We start from the raw sequence: 15,451 nt of genomic DNA, 5'->3' as shown, positions 1-15,451 counted from the left end.
CCACGCATGCATGCTGGGTGGCGTTCTCATGTCCAGCAGCTTGTGTGAGTGACGTTAGCACACCACAGGGAGTGTGTGCATGGTGTGCTGATGTTGCACAGCCCTAGGCCCCTTCAACTGTGGGTACAAGGCGTGTGCCTCCAAGTCTTTCTATCTGGCCCTTGGGACACTTCCTCAGCTACACCTTCTGTCCACAGGCTACATACCCTGCTGCCTTTGCTTTGCACTCTGTGTGTTTTTGTCTAGCTGGGATGTGTGCTTGATTCTGATAATGACTTGTGTTTGTCTGGAGCAACTGTTACATGAAAGCAAGCATTGAATGGGGTTGGGCTAGTTGACTCAGACCCAGCTCTACAATTCTATTATCTTTATTCTGGCTAATAGCAGCAGCAACTACAAGGTCCAGATGTCAAGAGTCCAAGATACATGAGCTTGGCAAAAGAATCATAACTGCAAGTGGAAACTACGAAGATGTCTCGACAATTGATATGGCCCTCCCACCAAACTTTTAAAGATGAGGCCAGGCAAGCTTACCCATGGAACTCTTTTGCCCTATGAGTCTGCTGCTCAAGCACACAAGTTATTCTATCTACAAAGTTGGTGCCCAGTTCTTGATGGCAAGACTGCCTCCTATCCCTCTTCCAGCATTGATGCCACCTCCTCCTGTTCAACTCCTCCCTCAGGCTGGTCCAAGTCCTCTGTGGTGAGACTCTGCACTCCTCAGAGCAGTGTAGAGAGGGCCGGCACATCTGCCTTCTCCTTTCTGACATCCAGAGTCACAAGGAGAGGACCTCTCTCATTCATACTTGGGTGCCAGCTTTCCAGACACCAATCTGCTCCTTCTCCTGCTGCCTCCTGATTTATCTGCGCTACCAAACCATGCTAGATCCTGATGACCTCTGAGCCTCTCATCTGCCACCCATCCACTACTCCATCGGTCCATGGGTTGCCTACCATTTTCCTCTCTTGAAAAATGCACAGAGCTGAAGGGGTAACCTGAAAGAGTGACACTCTTCCCTACTTCCTTTTTCAACTATGTTTTGAAAGCTCAGCTGAATTCTACTAGATCTGACTTTTACCCAATTCCCTGGAATAAGTGTGTAAATGAGTGATTTCTCTCTAGGCCTGGGTGCAGGGCCGTCTTTAGCAGATGCGGTGCTGGGGTGCAAATAGAAATTACCGAAATTACCACAGATAGTGTTAGGGTGGCCATAACTGCGTACTGCCAGCCATTGGGGGGGGGCACAACTCTCCCCCATGCCACTGCGGGAGAGCGATCCCCGCAGAGGCTTAGGAGTGAAGTTGCGCCCCTCCCAAGCCTCCATGGGAGGAGAGTGCAGCTTCCCTCCCAAGCCTCCTCGAGAGGAGAGCGATCCCCACAGAGGCTTGGGAGGGAAGCTGCACACCCGCCAGCCTTATGGTTGGTGGGGCACAGCTGGCAGGTGTGCAGGGAAAGGGGAGGCTGCCAGCAAAGCCATGCAGCTCCCTCACTTGCTGGGGCGCCCCTGAGAGGCTGGCGTCCTGGCGTGACGCACCACTAAGCTCTATGGGAAAGACGGCTCTGCTTGGGTGATACATCAATATATAGCCCAGGACTGGTATCAGGAGCAGACCATGATGTTGGCTTCACTCAGCGGTATATTGCTGGTGAAACTGCCACCACTCCCGAGTCCCTCTGCCAGCAGTGTCCTTCCTCCAGTGGTGCTACTAGCAGAGGGGCTCAGGAGCGGTAGCATATATCGCTGAGAGAAACCACCATTGCACTCTGCCAACATATGATGCAGAGGGAGAAACAAGCTGTACTGGCAAGGCGCCCATACAGCTTGTTCCTCCCTATGCATCTTTAAACTGCTCGACTGAGGAGTGTGCAGCTGCCCCTACCTCAGCCAAGCTGTTAAGAGAGCCTCCAGCGCAGCACTGGCTCCTGTGGGCCGGCAGCAGGGTGGGGGCTCTGCTTGGTTGGCGCTCCCTGCACAGAGCAGTTGAAGGAGCCCCAATGCTCTGCCCGCTTGCCCATGAGCGGGAACCTTCCTCCTCCCCAGCTGAGCTGCGCAAAGCATGCTTGGTGATCCTGCCCCTTGCGTGCAAGCAGCAGGAGCTCCAGGGCTGTCTCAGCTGGGGAGGGGGAATCTTCCTAATCACCACTCTGAGCTGTGCAAACAAGCTGCATTGACCCAGCCTGTTACTGCCTGGGTGAAACTGCCTGGGTTCCCGAGGTGAGAGCTGGGGCAGTTTCACCAGGTGCCTCACAGGCAGAGGCCAATACAACTTATTTTTTCAACATCGCAGTGTATCGCCAAACCGCAATGTTTGGCTGGCGATACACTGCGATGTTGAAAAGCTGATATCGCCCAGCCCTTTTTCTCTCTTTCTGTTTCTTGGAGGCATGGGAAGCAGATCTGGGCAAGACAACAGAAAAGTGATTAGATGAGACAGGCACCTACGACACTTGCTTATAAAATAAACTTGCATATTAAAATACATGTCATATTTACATGTCTGGGTAGGCTTGTTTAAACCAAATAAGGTTTTAGTAGACACTGAATACAGTAAGTACAGTACAGTGAAGGAACCTGCCTGATATCAATGTGGAGGGTTTCCAAAGGTGGTAGCACAGTGAAAGATCAACTCCTTGAAAGCTCAGTGCCGATGTTATATGACATTTGTTATATGCCAGTTCCACAAATCAGTGTGGTCGAGTGGGCATATATTGGGTAATATCCTTTTGTGATGTAGTGGCACGCCCATTTGGATCAGGGCTCAATCCAGCTGAATGATCCTTTATTTTCAGGTGAGGCTCCTGGTGTTTGTGGAGAGGTTTTACTGCCAACTTCCTGAACACCCGCATCTTGCTAAAGGGTGCCCAAGCCTTGGTGAAGCCTCTCCTTGTCCCCCCACTGCTGCCACCAAGGAGACCTGAGAGCTCCCCCTTGCAGTACCCTTAGGGTTTGTTCCTTGTTTTTGTTTTCAGTCAAACCATCTCAAAAGACCTTTGAGGAAGCTGGAAACTGTGAGCAGGTTTCATGTATGGGAAGTTCCATGAATCATGGAAATCTGAATGAAGTCATTTTCAGCTTGAACCTGGTTTCTGTGAAGGCAGCCTCAGGTTTCTTCATTGCAAATGAAGGCAATTTTAGAAAAAGAAGAGTGGGCTGGGGGAGAGACCAGGTTTGTATGGAATCGGGGGGGGTGACACCCCCACCCCATTATAGATCATTGGAGTTTGCTCTTGTTTCCAAAGCTTGGAATTTCTTTCCCATTTCTTACAGAACTCAAGGCTTTGCCTCTCGGCTCCCATGTCCCCCCACTGCAAATAGGCTTTTCAAAACATTTTGCGTGCCACCATCAGAAAGGATAGGGGAGGATTTCATTGTGAAGCTCACCACACCAAAAACAGTTATGTGAATGGCTTCGAGGCTGAATGTGCCACAGAGCTGGCCTTGGAAATTTTAATCTTTGGTTACAGACTTCTTAGTTTGGAGAAAAGACAACATGACAGATGCATGACATGGAGAAGTGAATGGAGAAAGGTTTTTCTCCCTCTCTCATAATAACACTTTGTTGTTGTTGTTTTAATCATTTAGTCATGTCCGACTCTTTCTGACCCCATGGACCAGAGCACGCCAGACACTCCTGCCTCCCACTGCCTCCCGCAGTTTGGTCAGACTCATGCTGGTAGCTTCGAGAACACTATCCAACCATCTCGTCCTCTGTCGTCCCCTTCTCCTTGTGCCCTCCATCTTTCCCAACATCAGGGTCTTTTCCAGGGAGTCTTCTCTTCTCATGAGGTGGCCAAAGTATTGGAGCCTCAGCTTCAGGATCTATCCTTCCAGTGAGCACTCAGGGCTGATTTCCTTCAGAATGGAAAGGTTTGATCTTCTTGCAGTCCATGGGACATAATAACACTAGAACTTGTTGATACCCAATAGGGCCAAATGCTGGATGATTCAGGGCAGATGAAAAAGTCCTTGTTCACACAGCACAGAATTAAATTGCAGAACTCACTTGCGCAGGAGGCAGTGATGGCAACCACTCTAGATGCTTTCAAAAAGACGATCAGACAAATTCATGGAGGAGGAGGCTATTGGTGGCTATCAGATAGGTTAGCTATACTCTGCCTCCACAGCTGGAGGCAGCAATGCTTTTGAATAACAATTGCTGGCAACCACAGGAGGGAAGAGTGCTGCTGTGGTTCAGCCCTGCTTGCAAGTTTCCCATAAGCATCTGGTTGGCCACTGTGAAAATAAGATGCTGGACCAGGTGGGATGTTGGCCTGATCAAGCAGGATTTTAATATGTTCTCATGGATATCAGGAGAAACATCTTGAGGATAAAAGCAGTTTACAATGACATCAATTACCTACAGGGGCATAGAGATCACTTTTGATGAAAGCTTTCAGACAAAGGCTTGACAGTCATCTTCTGAAGTTGCTATAGCTTAGGAGGCGGGGAAGCTCAGGTTGGGGACCAAATGTGGCCCTCCAAGCCTCTGTGTCTGGCCCTCAGGGCTCTCCTGAGCCTATGCTCCTTCCCAGAGCACACCTGTGACCAGCAGTGCAGCACAGGCAAGATTGTGCACCCTTGAAGGGCGAGGGGCATTGAGGGAGCCCACTGCAACCCTGGGTCAAGCCTGACCTAGGGGTGGAGCTGCCGCAGCTGGCACACTACAACTGAGGAGAGTGGGTGGCAGCGTTGCTGCAACTCTCCTCTCTCCACCCCTGGTTAGTCTTCACCCAGGGGTGGAGCTGTGGCTGACAGCGTTGGGCCGATTCAGGATCCAATGAGGTAGCCTGTCATGGGGGCACCTGATCACGTCCCCCAAAAAACATGTGTCTGAGGGCATGTCCCCTCCCTCTATGCTACAGCCTGTCAGTGGCCTTGTCCCATCCACTCCCAGAGGGCTTTTGCCTGGCTGGGCTGTGCCCTTGCTGTAATAATGCCTCTTACTTTCCCAAGTATGTTTGTATAAACCACTTTATTTCGCATGCCTTGAATGTAGGGATGTATGGGAAGATTTTCCCATTTCAGTTCCTCATTTTTTCAATCTTCGGTTCCTCACGTTTCTGCATTACTTTGTGGTTTAAAAAAAGCAAAGTTGCTCATGTGAAAACTTATCTGCATTTAGGAGTGAAGGTCTGCTAATGCATAATGTTTGTATACAATTTTGCCAAATGTGCTCATCTTTGCAATCATTCCCCCCCCCCCAAAAATGTAATGCATTTTGGCTTATTAGTTTAATAAATATTTGCATCTTTATGTAGTTTTGTTTGTAGTTAATTGAATTTATATACCGCCCTATACCCAGAGGTCTCAGGGCAGTTCACAGAATAAAACCACAAAATACCTAATAAAAATAAAACCAACAGCCCAATAGCCCCCCCCCCAAAAAAGCCCCCACATTTTAAAAGGGCAAAGGATGTAAATCAGATTAACCAAAGGCCTGGTTAAAAAGGAACGTTTTTGCCTGGCGCCTAAAGGTGTATAATGAAGGTGGCAGGCGAACTTCCCTGTGGAGAGCATTCCACAGACGGGGAGCCACTGCAGAGAAGGCCCCATTCTCACCCACCGAACCTTTTGAGGAGGAGGCTGTGATGTTAACATATGAGAGTGCTGGAGGTGAAATAGTTAAACAGGTTACCCAATCAGAACCCAGGGAGGTGGAATCAGAGGGACTATAAAACCAGCTCTGGGAGGGACAAAGAGAGGAGTTCGTTGGGAGTTGGGTGGTTGGTTGGAGTGGGAGTGAATTGGGAGAGAGTCTGTGGATAGGTTGAGTTAGTGTCGCGAAATAAGCTGAGTCAGGAACAATTATGAGCTAGGAAGACAAGTAAATATCTGAGAGATGGTTTAGTGAGTGAGAGCAGGTAGCGGAAGTTATAGGTCTGGATAGGCACCCCATGATTGTAATTGACTGATACCGTTTATGAAACCACATGCTTGTTAAACTGCAATAAATAAACAGAAGTTTATGTTCCAATTTAACCCTGACTGGACTCGGTATTTTACCAGGTAGGGCCTGGGTGGTGGCAGCAAGAAATAAAGTGGTGGCACAGGGATCAATAGACGGTGAAACCTCCGGGGACCCTGTGAGATTGCCACAGATGCACATGAAGGAGGGCCTCAGAAGATGATCTCAGGATCATCTTGGTTGGTTTTCACCATTTCCTGTGGGAGCCATTTCCATGGTTTAACTATGTGACGGGTGGAAATATGCACAGCATACGTATTTCCACACACATTATGTGGCCGGAGATCTGCACTGCAAAATTTGGAAGTGTGTGAATTTCAGAGGGTGGCCGTGTTCCAGTTCTCAAGCTCTTTTTGGAGAGTATGAGTAAGGTAAAATCAACTTTTAAATGTGAATAGGAGCAAATTTCTCCTCCAACCCTACTTTAACATAGCCTACCATGCAAAAGAAAGAGTCACATCAGAGCTAGCATTCCATAGTGTGATGTGGTAGGTGATATGGTAGCAGAGGCATTGCTTGAGCTCATGGCACCTGGAGCGGGAGGGCATAAGCAAGCACCGGGGGAGCGGGGCACCGAGGGTGAAGGAATCTGGCGTGGCACCCAGCCCTGCGTTCCAAGGGAGAAATGAGATGCCATGACCAAGAGAACCCAGTCCTTCCTCGGCTGCAGGGCCCCCAAAATGTGCCCCCTCCCCAAAATGCACCTGGGCCCCCTGCCCCAGCTGCCCCCTCCATGCTATGCCACTGTATGGTAAAGGTAAAGGTACCCCTGACCATAGGTCCAGTCATGGACCACTCTGGGGTTGCGGTGCTCATCTCAATTTACTGGCCGAGGGAGCCTATGTTTGTCCGCAGACAGCTTCCAGGTCATGTGGCCAGCATGACTAAGCCGCTTCTGACGAACCAGAGCAGCGCACGGGAACACCGTTTACCTTCCCGCTGGAGTGGTACCTATTTATCTACTTGCACTTTGACATGCTTTCGAACTGCTAAGTTGGCAGGAGCAGGGACCGAGTAATGGGAGCTCACCCCGTCGCGGGGATTTGAACCGCTGACCTTCTGATCGGCAAGCCCTAGGCTCAGTGGTTTAACCCACAGCACCACCCGCATCCCTTCTCCACTGTATGGTAGGCATCTGCAAATAATGGTAGGCATCTTCAAATATTTGAAGGGCAGGATCCAAACCAATGGATTCAAACTACAAGAAAGGAGATTGTAACTAAACATTAGGGAATGGATAACCTTGGAAGGTGGTTGGTCCTCCTTGGTTGGAGGATTTTAAGCAGAGGTTGGATGGCCATCTGCCAGGAATTCTTTAGCTGTGATTCTTCCATTGCAGGAGGTGGGGCTACATGACCTTTAGTGATGCCTTCCAACCACGTTTAGTGGATGCCTTAAAAGGAACTAGGGTTTTCAAAAAGTGAAAATCCAACAGCCCCAAAGGAATTGAAGGTGGAACGGAAACCATACTTAATATCAACCAGTTGAGCCAAAGTAATGCTGGGATGTGGACACTAGGGGGCAGAATAGGTTAACAAGTAAACTCAGGTGGTACCTGCTTACTCTATGGGAGGATCGGCACAGAAGCATCATCCTTCATACTGACCTGTCTCCCATGTTCCACTTGCTGTGAATTTATGGAGCAGTGATTGTGTGAGTTTCCTTCATTATTCCCAATGGCATTTTCACTTCTTAAGTGTGTTTCCATAATTATGGTAATTATTTTTTTTTCAAAAAAAGAATAATAATCAAACTCTCCATGAGTAATGGGAATGCCAAAAGAAACCTGACAAACCATAATTTTATTTTGCTGGGCGATAAATCAAAATGCAGGCTTGATTTCACAGTTGACTGGGATATTTGTTTCACTTGATCGCACCTGCGTCCCAGACGTTTCTTGTGCCAAGCATTCTCCCCAAAGGCCCAGCATGGTGCTGCAGAACCTAAATCTTCACCTTTGAAGGGGCCAAGTTCTAAGGTGATGCTTAAATGGTCTTTGTCTCATAGAAGGTGGAGGGAGCAAGAGTCCTTCACTGACCTATTTTCATTGGGAAAATGTTGGCGGCTATGGTAGGATGTTCCTATTTTCATCAGAGGAATATTGAAGAGTTTATAGAGTTATGTAACCCCCAAGCCAAGGAGATAAGTAGCTCTACAACTTTTAGAAGACATTTAGAAGACATCTGAAGGTAGCCCTGTATAGGGACGTTTTTTATTATTATTGCTTTACTATGTTTTTATATATGCTGGAAGCTGCCCAGAGTGGTTGGGGCAACCCAGTCAGATGGGGTGTGTGTGTTGTGGTTGTTATTTAGGACATCCCTATTGGGAGGGTATGAAATTAGCAACAGCCACTACCCTCCCCTTACCCTTTCTTCAGGACAGGTAGAAAAACTGACCTGGTTGTGGTGATGTAGTTCATGTGTAAATGAAGATAAATTAAAGGGATGGGTTAAGGAATCATTATATTTTCATTGTTACAATACCCCAGTGCTGATTGCTGCTGCCATTCATTCACAAGTGTATTCTTGCAATAAGCTTTTAATTGGCAATATGTAGACACATAAATTGAAGTCATTGAGGTTTCCGCTTTTTGCTTAAGAGAGTCATTAAGAGAAGCACTTCAGCACGTTTGGATTGCAAGAAATCTGGGGCCTTTCCAGTCATCAGAGCAGATGGTAAAGGCTCATCAGGGGCACATTTGTCAGAATGGAAATTCCTCTTTAGACTTCCCAAAGGAATAAGCTTTAGACACACATTTCATAAACTATTTTGGTGCATCTGGCAAGGAACATCACTTTTGATGTCACTTTTTTCCTGAAGGGGACATATTGCAGAGATGAGTTGCCCCTCACATCTGTTCCAATAAGTAGCTACAATTGGCTGGATAAAGGCAACCACACACAACTCAAAATGCTGGTGTGACTGCTAAGCCAGGCTTGAAAACAAACTTCAGCAGATCTTAAAAGCCCAATTCTAATGAGATTTCAAAGCTCTGAAATTATTTCCTGGCTCAGATAGTAATTTGAGCTAGAGAAGAAATATTGGGGATGGGTTGTAGCTCAGTGGTACATACAAAAGATGTTGGGTGCATCTTCCACATCTCCAAGTGGAGCTGGGAGAGACCCCTGTTTGAAACACTGGAGAGCTACTATCAGTCACTGGAGACAATACTGATCTAGATGAATTGATAGTCTGACTTGGTATAAGGCAGCATCCAATGTTCCTACCACCACCACCCACTCTGTGTATCAGCTCCCCACTCCCCTAAATACCTCCCTGGTTGGTGTTTTACCTGGAATGGCAGCAACAATTAAACTAACACTCTGGAGAATTCCATGTCCCATCAATTGCTGAATCCATGCATATCAGCCAGCCAGGATGCCAGGTCGGGATGGCAGGATACTAGGTGAGGGTTAAGGAAAACCCTTCTTCCTCCCTCCCTCCACTACTGATCCTACTGTTGCTACATAGCCAGGAAAAAATTCAACTGCACTTTTCTGAAAGATAGTTTACTGGTTGCTGGTTTCAGACAGTGGACATATTCTTTTTTTAAAAAATAATATTTATTAAAAGTTTAAAGATTACAGAAAGAAGTAAAAAAAGAGAAAAAGTGAAAAAGTAAACAATACAAATCAATACATTACATTGCATAAAAAAACCAAAAGACACAATACATCAAAACAAAAACAAAAGCAAAAACCATTAAAAACACATCCAATATTTCCATATCTTTGTCTTTCATTAACTTGTTTCATCGACCTCCTCACACCTCCCTTTTTTGTATTCTAGTTATTAATTATTTCAGCAAATCCTTTCCATCTTTGACTGTTTTCTGTCATTTAATTGTTTTGATTTATTTTAACCTTATCTTACCATTAAAACCCTAAAACTTATTTGAACTTAACTCCTTATAACGTTTCTACTAAAGCCATGTAATTTCATTCCAACATTTTTCTAACACTCATTAATTTTACAATATTTCTCTAAATAAATTTTAAACTTTTTTCCAATCTTCTTTCACCGTCTCTTCTCCCTGGTCTCGGATTCTGTCAGTCCTTTCTATCAATTCCATATGGTCCATCAACCTGGTGATCTTCTGTCCGAGGCTCTTAACTCTTTTCCATGTCCCTTCTGCAGATCTTCTTCATATTTATACATGCACTTAACTTTATCTTCTGCTGATCTTGTTCTTAATTTCCTTCCTTTGGCGCTGAGTAGTAGATCTCGGGGAAACTCCAACCTAACAATGTCTTTATTCCTTCTCAACAGGTCAGCCCATTCTACATAGTCAAAACTAAAGTCCATAAGATATTTCAGAGCGTGTTTCAAAATCCCTCCGAAGCTAAAGGCCCCCACAACTCCAATCTCCCCCTGACCCAAATCCAGATCCCAAAAGCCAGAGCATCCCTGCATAAGGGGATCTATCCAACTTTCCTTCTCCAATCCATCCCTCCAAATCTGGGTTTCTCTAAATTCAATCGTAGAAGGCAACAGCTTATAATCATCAAATTGCCTCTGAGCGGCTGGGGCTCTCTCCACTTGTATTACTTGAGGTTCAACAACAGCTTTCTCCCTTGTCTTCTCCACAACTTGCCATGTCAAAGTGGATTCCTGAATCGATTCCTGAGTAGTTTCTGTATAGGTATTCACTTTTTGTCCCAAATCAGTCATTTTTTGTCCCAAATTATCAATTTTAGTAGTCATCACATCCGTCTTCTCATGAAGCTGTTCCAATAAAGCACTTATCTTGCAAAATGCAATCACTAAGGCTTCTTCTGTCGACATTCTTGTCCAAGGTCAATCTCTGATTCTCACAGTCTTTAATCTCTGCAGCTGGAAAATTCCCCAGCTCCACTCCTGCAACAGTTTCAAAAGCTCCCTCTAGAGGAAACAATTTCTATTTGTATCCGTCCTTTTAAACGCAGATCCAGCAACAAAATTAGTTTCAATTTTCAGCTACTTTTGCTCCTTTTTAAGTGCAAAAGGAAACAATGGAAACAATATATTTCTCTTATTTAACTGTCTGTCAACATACATTTTATTCACAGTCAATGAACTTTCCCAAAACGTTGATCTTACTGGCAGCCCGTTCCCAGGTTCAAAACGGTGGTAATTTATCTTTCTGCGCTCTCTCTCCTGCAGGCTTAGGCAATCTAGAATTTCCCCCCTCTTCTCCTGCTTCCAAGGGGGGCTTAGTAGTTTTAACCAATGGAAATTTAATCCTTTAGAAAAGGCTTTCCAAGACTTTAGCTTCCAGCGCCTTTGCTTCAATCTATTTACAAAAGAGGAAGGCGGACTACCAGTTTGAAACCTTCCCGTTTCGGTGCCAAATTAAGATGTTTAAAGATCCAATTTTCCGTTCTACTCACGGGTAGCTGTTTAAAGTCCAATTGTCCACAGGAAAAAGTCAGCGCTCTCCGGCAACAGCAATGCGACTTCACTCCGTGAAAGAAGCAGTCAATTCGAAGCACTGCACCACTCACCCCACGTTGCTCCGGATCCCCAAAACCGGGTTTCCCCGCGAGTAGGGGAGGCGCAAAAGGTGCCAGCCGAATCCCACATCCACAGGCTTCTCCCGCCGTGGTTTTTAGTGGGTCTCCGCCTCGCCGTGGCGGTCCAGACCCTGATTTCCACGGAGCGGAGTCCTCCCGATGAGAGGAAATCCGCCATTGCCGGAGGCACTAACCCGGAAGTCTCAGACAGTGGACATATTCAACCCTACCTGAAGATGCTGGGGATTTGAACATCAGACCTTCTGTGTGCAGATCTCTCTGTGGCTTTTGATATCACTGACCATGGTGTGCTCCTGGAACAGCTCTGTGGGATAGGCAGCAGGGGTATTGCATTACAGTGGCCCTGTTCCTATCTGCAGGGTCAAGTTCAGAGCGTGGTTTTTGGCCCTCTGACAGCTATGGTATGGAGTGCCACAAAGCACTATTTCATCCCCATTCCTGTTTTTTCATCTACATGAAGTTGGTGGTCATTAGGATATTTGGGTGCCAAAAAGAGCATAGGAAAAGGCCTAATATTGATCATTGGTTCATCTAGCTCTGTACTGATTTGCACTCAGCTCTGTTTTTCCATAGCATCCCTGCACTAGTGCCTTGACGAACCAGTGAGCTAGAGAAAGGGAAGTAAACCAAGCTTGAATTCTGGCAAGAGAGAGATGAGTGGACTTTGAAAAATCAACCAATTGCCTGGTTTTAAGCAGGAAGCACTCCCACTGAAGGAGGAGGTATGCCATCTGGGATGGCTCCTGGATCCAGCTTTGTCACTGAAGGCTTAGGTAGCCTTGGTGGCCAGGAGTGCCTTTTTATAGCTTTGACTGCTGTGACTGTTGTGACTGTTCCTGGGCTGGAACCGCTTGATCACATTAGTTCAGGCATTGGTAATTTCAAAATTGGACTACTATAATGCACTGCATGTGGAACTTCCATTGAGGTTGACTTAGAAACTCTGGTGTCAGGGAACTGACATCGGAGCGAGAGGCGAAGGGGAGGCTCCCAGATGATGCTGGCGAAGGACCCAGCAGCAGGGGGAGAAACAGCTCAGTAGAGGGGGAAGCCATTCAGCGCAACACCAGGGATGAAGGGGGGCAGACGGGGGAATTGGAGAGAGGGCTCCAGGACTCTTCACTAGACATCAGTGAGGAGAGCCCAGGTCCTCTGCTACCCATGCCTTCCCTGCGCAGAAGACTCCCGCGCAGTGAGAGGAGGAGGAGGATGGGTGTCAAACAACTTTTATGTTGGAAGAGGTTCAAGAAACGCCCACTGACAGATTCTGCCAGTGACTGAGGCAGCCACCATGAGAAGGGGCTGTGCAGTCAGAAAGGTTTAACAAGGCAAATACACCGAGAAAGGCACCAGTTTACGCACGAGTAACTATTACATCTGGGTACCTCAGAATGTTGCCATGCAATTGCTGGCAGGAGTGAGATCCTGTTGGCATATTAAATCTGTGCTCAGGTATCTGTACCGGCTGCTCATTTGTTACTAGGCCAAGTTCAAGGCTTTATATAAAGCCCTTCATGGCTTGGGACCAGTTTATTTGATGGATTACTTTGTCTGATACATGCCTGTTTAACCACTTTGATCTGTAGAACTTGTACTTGTACAAGTGCAGCTCCTATCCTTTGGAAGCCACCCCACTCACTGAGCAGGCCTACCCAGGCATGTACCATATTTTTCCATGTATAAGATGCCCCCGTGTATAAGACACCCCCCACTTTTGGGGACCCCAAATTAAGAAAATGGGGGGGAGAGAGAGAGATGGCTCAGAGTTGTTGAGCTTTATGGGGAGAGGATTGCCAAGGTTTCTTGGGAGGGGAATGCCCCAAAAATAACTTACTCGGCGCTGCCAATCGTGCGCGTCACATAAGAAAACACCTTCTTTTAGAGTAAAATAACCTCGTCTTATACACAGAAAAGTACTGTAATTTAGTTATCTATATTTCTGTTTCAAAGATTTACTGAATATTGGTGATTATTTTATGCATACAGTCATACCTCGGGTTGAATATGCTTCAGGTTGAGTGTTTTCAGGTTACGCTCTGTGGCGACCTGGGAGTAATGGAACGCGTTACTTCTGGGTTTCGCCATTCGCGCATGCGTAAACGCTCAAAATGACATCACGCGCATGCACAGAAGCGGCGAATCGCGACCCGCAGATGCAGGTTGCGTTCTACTCAGGATGTGAACGGGGCTCCAGAATGGATCCCGTTCACATCCAGAAGTACCACTGTATTTATTTGTGCTAACAGTTTTGTGGATTTTCGCTGCATTTTATTGATAATTTTATTACATACACAACTTAGAGGAGGATTGGGGAAATGTTTTCAGCCCAGGAGCTGCATGCCTTTCTTGGCAAACTTCCAATGGTCACATGCCTTATGGTGGGTGGGACAAAATAGGTGTGTGGGGGGGATGTATTCAAATTGTACCATTGTACAGTAGGCTGGGACTGAGAGAAACCTCCATCTGAAATTCTGGCGAACAGTTGCCAGTCAGTGTTGGCAGTACTGAGCTAGATGAAATAATTGGTCTGACCCAGTGCAGGGCAGCTTCCTAAGTTCCTAACCTTTATTAAATAACATTGATTGCAATGTTTCTACTTTGTGTTCCTCGATCTAACAAGGAAACCTAAAGAAAAGTTTCATGAACTCATTTGAACCTTGGAGTAGAAATGCTGGGGAGAAATGTCAGGGTGTTTCCAAGTCAGGTTGATGGTTCTAGCCTGCTCTTATTTTAGTCTAAATTTATGTACCCAGCCAAGAGTAATATTATTTGGAAAGAGAAACAGAGAGAAAGAGAGAGAATATGTACACAGAGGCTTACATTGGGGGTGAAATGGAGGGAATGGTGTTCTTCTTCAAAAACAATCAATTTCATATATTTTGGACAATGACAAACAGGGAAACAAAAAGCCTTCCAGGACAATATTTGCTATTGGAGCTCAGATGGAAATTCTACAAAATGCTGGCTTTGCCCCATGCAGGCTTCCCACTCCACTGTTCTTAAAAGGATGACAAATTGCTTATCTTAGCATTTGTAAGTTTATTTTTGGATGTGATTACAAGGCCTGTCATGTCAACTTTCTGAGAAGGTTGCATCCATTGTCCTTAGAAAGCTAAAGTGTGATTACTGTGGGGATTGCTTTTTTCTGTTACTCAATTGTTTAAAATCGGAGAAGTCACTGAGGTTGTTCTTCGACCCAGATGTGTTGATGGATTAAAGATGGAGTGAGTCAAATATTTACCACAATCCACACACACACACAAAAACAAAAAACCCAGAAAAACAGTCAGTGCCCATAGGCTGTGGTAAGTGGCTGCAAGAGGATTCCCTCAAGATAACATCCAAATAAAACCTTGGCTCTCTGTCAGGCCCTCAAGACTGTCCCCAAACCACACCACTCACTCGCCCCACCCTGCATCTTCTTTCATTCTCCCCCAGATGGATAAGATAGAGAGGGCTGTATGAGTGTGTGTAGAAACTAGACTGCTATAGGTAAAGGGTAAAGGGAACCCTGATCATTAGGTCCAGTCGTGGCTGACTCTGGGGTTGCGGCGCTCATCTCGCTTTATTGGCCGAGGGAGCCAGTGTACAGCTTCCAGGTCATGTGGCCAGCATGACAAAGCTGCTTCTGGCGAACCAGAGCAGCACACGGAAAAACTGTTTACCTTCCCGCCAGAGTGGTACCTATTTATCTACTTGTACTTTGTCGTGCTTTCGAACTGCTAGGTTGGCAGGAGCAGGGACCAAGCAATGGGAGCTCACCCCGTCACAGGGAATCAAACCGCCGACCTTCTGATTGGCAAGCCCTAGGCCCTGTGGTTTAACCCACAGCGCCACCCACGCTATACTGACTGCTATACAGAGGTCAAATTTACATTAGTTTCTCCACCCCTCTTGACTTTGTGCCCACCACTGTTATATGCTCCCCTGCAAGCAGGAGTCACCCATCCTATTTCGATGCCTGAGGT

Source organism: Podarcis bocagei (genome assembly GCF_964188305.1).
Source record: "Podarcis bocagei genome assembly, chromosome: Z".
NCBI classification, from domain to species: Eukaryota; Metazoa; Chordata; class Lepidosauria; order Squamata; family Lacertidae; genus Podarcis; species Podarcis bocagei.
The sequence above is the reverse complement of the archived record's forward strand: the minus strand, read 5'-3'. Positions refer to the sequence as shown.